The sequence below is a fragment of the Ictalurus punctatus genome, chromosome 12, assembly GCF_001660625.3.
Source record: "Ictalurus punctatus breed USDA103 chromosome 12, Coco_2.0, whole genome shotgun sequence".
Classification (NCBI taxonomy): Eukaryota; Metazoa; Chordata; class Actinopteri; order Siluriformes; family Ictaluridae; genus Ictalurus; species Ictalurus punctatus.
In genome coordinates, this window is record NC_030427.2 from 3439974 (window position 1) to 3445549 (window position 5576).

Sequence of the window (5576 nt, forward strand, 5' to 3'; positions counted from 1 at the left end):
ATGAAAATAAAGCAGCATGGGGGAAAAAAAAACCCCAATGGAATATTTTATAAGTAAATTTGGGAATTTTAAATTGGGGAAATAATATTTTATGAATGAAAACAGAACTGGATGATGGAAGGGTTACCAGATTTTTATAAGGAAATGATGAGCGCCTGGGGGAAATTTTTACCAATGTACATTTTAAACCCCGAGGCAGAGAGAACATTTTAAATCAGCCTTTATTCTTAAATAACAGCATTTTAAATCAAGGAAAATAGATTTTTTTAAGAAATGGTGGGAGGTGGGAATCACAAGGGTTAGGGATGTTTTATATGAATTTAAAGAAGGGTTTTTACCTGTACAGTGTATAGTAGATGCAATGGAGGAGAAAGAGGATTTTAGCAGACAAGAAATAAAAACAAACAAACAAACAAAAAAAAAACAGGAAGAGAGGTCTATGTGAAGGTGGGAGAAAAACTGGGTGCTTTTAAAGAATGTACAGTGAAAATGTTTTATAGCCTTTTTAGAGTTAAAAAAAAACAAAAACAACTATTGTTAATGAGTACTGGCAACAGAAATTCAATGACCTTAAAGAAGAAAGTATATGGAACAATATGAAAGGGATGATCATAGAAACAAAATTAGAGAACCTAAATTAGAGTATTTTATCAGACAAAGTGATATTTACAGATGTCCTACTGAACAAAATAGGAATGGAGCAAAGTGCAACATGTAAAGTATGTAATGATGAAGTGTTTTTACATTGCAAAGAATTGAAAGATTTTAATGCAAAGTTTAAGAGAATAATTGAACATCTGAGAGGGGAACAACATGAGAAAGACATAGAATGGAATAAGGTGATGTTAGGATAGGATAAAAAGTTTAAAAAAAAAAAAAAAAAACAGGATTTATTGTTAAAAAAATATAAGTATATACTGATGTATTTTAATGTGAAAAATATTTATGTTGTAATGTTTTTAATGGAATTTTTGAATACTTTTAATAATAATTTAAAAAAAAAAAAAAAAAAAAAAAAACCCAACCCTCTCATCTGACCTCGAAAGCAAAGTTGGGCCTGGTTAGAACTTGGTTGGGAGACTGAATGGGAATACTAGGTGCTGTAAGCTTTTCATTTGGGAAAGTACTCCCTCATTCTTTATGCAACGTACTGGTGCTTAGACTTCACACGAACGTGTTTTGCGTAAAGTGATTCTCTGTATTTGCAAATCAAAGAATCACTCCTGACGTGAAAGGACACATCATCTTGTCTCATGTTGATGATGCTCTGACGTCCGTCTGAGGAAGCTGCTATAGGAAGCAGGCATGCAGCACAACTTTGTACTCTTCCTCATCTAGTTTTTATTTTTTCATCAGTCACACATGACTTGTTAGTTTTGCACGAGGACTGATGTCTCCACAGGTCATTTTTCCTGAACATTCTAAAACAATATGGGCAAGGCAAATAGTCCTTAAGAGAAGCTTTATCAGACGGCTGCTTCCAGGTCACCATGTCCTCTACTTTTTTTCCAGAACTTTGGAATTGTGTTTAAAGTCTCCTTTATTGCGTAGCTGTTCCAGAAGAACCTTTCTTTCTTTTGATCTTAATGGAAAGCTGAAGGCATATGCCACATCTTTGACCTCGATATGCTTTCTCCCCAAATGCCTCGAGATCTTTAACTGTGATTTGCCACAGTAGAGGCAATAATGTCTTTTGTCCAGTGCTCATTTATGGTCTTCCCTTTTTGTACAAATTTTTAGGGTCACAGTTGATTTGCCTTTATTTGTTTTGTTTATCTCGAGTTGTTTGTGTCTTTTCAGATAAATTCTAAGTTTCTTTTGTTTTTTTTTTTTTTAAATGGTGCACTTCCCTCTTTACTGATCATCATTACTCAAATTTGTGTCTGGACCTTCAAGATATTCTTTACTGGACTGTTTCTTAAGCGATGAACCTTTGTTTGGGCTCAAATCTTCCACATCACTGGATGATGACGTTCTGTGTTCCGGATTGTAATCTGGGTCTAGTACTGCGCAGCTGGATACTTCAGATTCCAAGGAATCACTCTCTGGTTCCTCATGAATATCATCCAGCTGCAAGTTCAATCATCATGAGTTAAAGTCTAACTTTAAATAGACACTTCACCACCATTATTTTGACGATGGACTATCTGACTTACTGATACTAACCAAAGTCAATTGTAAATGTATATTATAACAGTACATTACAAAATTAACACAACAGTTAATGGGCTTAGCTGACCACTTTTATTAAGTGAAAGGACATGACATTTTAATTTCCTGTGCAGAAATATTTCAGTTGCTTAAGCAGCTTCAAACTTGTTAAATTGTAAAGTCTAAAACTACAATTATGAGATTCAATTATGAGTTCCAGCACGAAAAAATAAAGGTCAACGTTAAAAGAGTTTAAAGCTTCTATTTCTAACGTTCAGAAAACCCTTGTTTCTCTGTGTGTAGCTATTAGCCAAGCAAACTGCACATATACAGTATCTCACACAAGTGAGTACACCCCTCACATTTTTGTAAATATTTGATTATATCTTTTCATGTGACAACACTGAAGAAATGACACTTTGCTACAATGTAGTGAGTGTACAGCTTGTGTAACAGTGTAAATTTGCTGTCCCCTCAAAATAACTCACACAGCCATTAATGTCTAAACCACTGGCAACAAAAGTGAGTACACCCCTAAGTGAAAATGTTCAAATTGGGCCCAAAGTGTTAATATTTTGTGTTACACAAGCTGTACACTCACTACTTTACATTGTAGCAAAGTGTCATTTCTTCAGTTGTCACACGAAAAGATATAATCAAATATTTACAAAGATGTGAGGGGTGTACTCACTTTTGTGAGATACTGTAAGTATAATATAATGTTTTCTCTCTCTCATACACATTTATAAAAAAAAAAAAAAAAAAAAAAAAAAAAAAAAAAAAAAAAAATCACTCCTCATCAGGTTCATTTTTGATACTCAGTATGGTTCTTTTCATCACTAAAATGTTTTTATTCTTATTTTTAAAAACAGACTCAGAATATGATTAGCATAAAATAAAACTAATAAGCAAAGTAACTATATAAACTCAATAACTCACAGGAAATCAATGTAAAATCTCAATAAAATAAACTGAGATGAATAAAGAATACAAACAGAACCCTGGTGACATCTTTCAAAAGTATTTAATACATTTAAATTGCTTCACATTCTTACATATAGAACCTTTAATATAATCTCCATTATTTAATGTCAAATTTAATGTGCTAAAGCACAGACCCTATAGAATGGCCCAGATACCTGAGGTCTTATGTTTGGACTGTGCCCAAAATACAATTAGTCTTCTATTTGGAGTATTAAGTATTAATTCATCATGGAGACTGAACCTAATCTACAACTCTATTAATGTGCAGGGACGCCATGAAACTGTACAGTTGCAACCATCTACCATGCTGATAACTTTTATCTCCACCACTTGATATATCTTGCATATATTGTATATCTTGTTTATTTATTTTGTTTATTTATCTTATTTATTTATCTGTGTATTATCTGTTTATTCTTCTTGTGTATTGAATGTATATGTTTGCACGGAACAAAAAGGAGTGGCTCTTAATTTCATTGTACATATGTATAGTGACAATAAAAGGCATTCATTCATTGTAAAATAGAACTTCTCCACTGTAGCCTACATACATGTAGCTGTCCTAACAGACATGAGGATCTAATCTAGCAGCATTACATCAGTTTAAGTACTCCCTACAAACAATCACACTGGATCTTACAATCAGTTATTATCTTATCCTTAACTTATAATGATTCCAGATCTGGGATTAATTTCTATCACCACATTATGTTGTTTCATTTGCAAAATTCCACCTTAAAATTTTATTACAGTTACTAACAACTGCTCAAAAGATTTTGTAAAGGCACATACCTCTGTTGAACTTTCTTCCATCGTTTCCTGGACACCAAAGAGAAGATTGAAAAAATTACTACATTATATCAGTTTAAACAAAATAATTCCAATCACAGGCAACAATAAAGCAATACAGTAATGTTTTAGTACCTCATTCATCTTTTTACATGACAATTAAGACCTTAAATATAAAGATATACCACAGATTGTGATTTATACAGAATATGTATGGATATAATTTATATAATTTGGTCACTTGTTCATTTTTTCAGAGAAGCCGCTGTAAAGAAACAAATCCGTCCACTGACTTGTCTTGATTATACTCGGTCAATTTGTTCTTAAACTTTACTCTAGTTCATCTCGAAAGTTCCATGAGTCTCCGACATACCGATATCTTCTGTCCATATGCATACCACGATCACTAAAACAACCCCCACCCTGAAAAAATAAAAAGCTACATGTTTACCATAAAAATACCTGCAAGTGAGGATCATAAAATCTTACCTGCACTGTAAAGGTTTTTGAAAATCAGCTTTCGCATCAATTATGATGAAATCTCAGCCACTCCGGGCTTCTCCTGAACATCTCCAGGCCACTGCTCAAGTCATCCATTTTAGGTCAAGATGCACGTGCAGCGCAGTTGCAGGTTTTGGGGAGGGGAAGGGGAAGGGGGAGGGGGAGGGGGAGGGGGAGGGGGAGGGCGTGGCTACCAATTAAGGCCTCACTGAAGGCAGCTAAATGTGCATCACAATATTCTCCAATTCTCAACTCTGACTCACAGGCTTAGAGTGTTTGAAATAAAGGAAGGTTGACGTTTATTAATGCAGTTAACTTAAAACCTAAGTAAAACCTAAATTCGATTGTATGTATATCAGTAGTGCAAAAAGTAGTCTGATATTTTAACTACAAGAGTACAACATTGAATTAATACTGTTACAAGTCATGCATTTAAATTTGAACTTAAGTAAAAATAAAAAAGTATAAGCAACAAAACATGCTTAGTACCAAAAGTATAAATATGCGTTATGCACAATTCAGTAATTAAATTACTGAATTTTAATTGTGGATGTATTCATTTTAAAAAATCCTTTTAAAATTGCAGATTGTAAAGGTGGAGCTAATTTTCAGATGTTATACTGTCTGAAATGTTCTTGGAATGGAAATACTCTAAACTAGTAGGCCTACCTCAAAGAAGTACCTCAATACTGTACTTAATTACATGACCTACACAAATATATTTACAGCACCCTCCACTAATATTGGCACGCTTGGTAAATATTAGCAAAGAAGGCTGTGAAAAAAGAAGGTATTGTCGTGAATAAAATCAACCTTTTAGCCTAGGTCAAAAACTTCGGAGACAGAGAGTTTAGTAGATGTCAAAAAGTAAATAAACTTTATTGAAAATCAATAAAGTGTGACAGTCTGCAGAGTGTCCGAATTATGGATACACAAACATGTCTTTATATACCTATCTCCACAGCATAGTCTCTGTAGGTGGGGTCTTGCCTGTCCTCGTTGAAATAGACCAGTCTTCTTTTGCCACAATTAAATATTCATGTCTGTGTTATCTTAAATTTGTGGAACATGCGCAGTTAGTAGTTTTTCTTGAAAAGGTTTCATGAGGACAAGGTTTCTTTTACAAAAAAAGGTTTCACACAGGCTTGTGT

The 5576-nt window shown here is 33.6% G+C and overlaps 1 long non-coding RNA gene across 1 annotated transcript; it reads right to left on the reverse strand.

Annotated features, from left to right (window-relative positions):
* Positions 1-1541: 1541 nt before the first annotated feature.
* LOC128634254 (uncharacterized) lies at positions 1542-4520 on the reverse strand. The gene is made up of 3 exons (XR_008397586.1): positions 4414-4520; positions 3928-3954; positions 1542-2070 (listed from the first exon to the last, which is right to left on the reverse strand). It is a non-coding gene; the product is annotated as an uncharacterized LOC128634254 (long non-coding RNA).
* Between the last annotated feature and the right edge of the window lie 1056 nt (positions 4521-5576).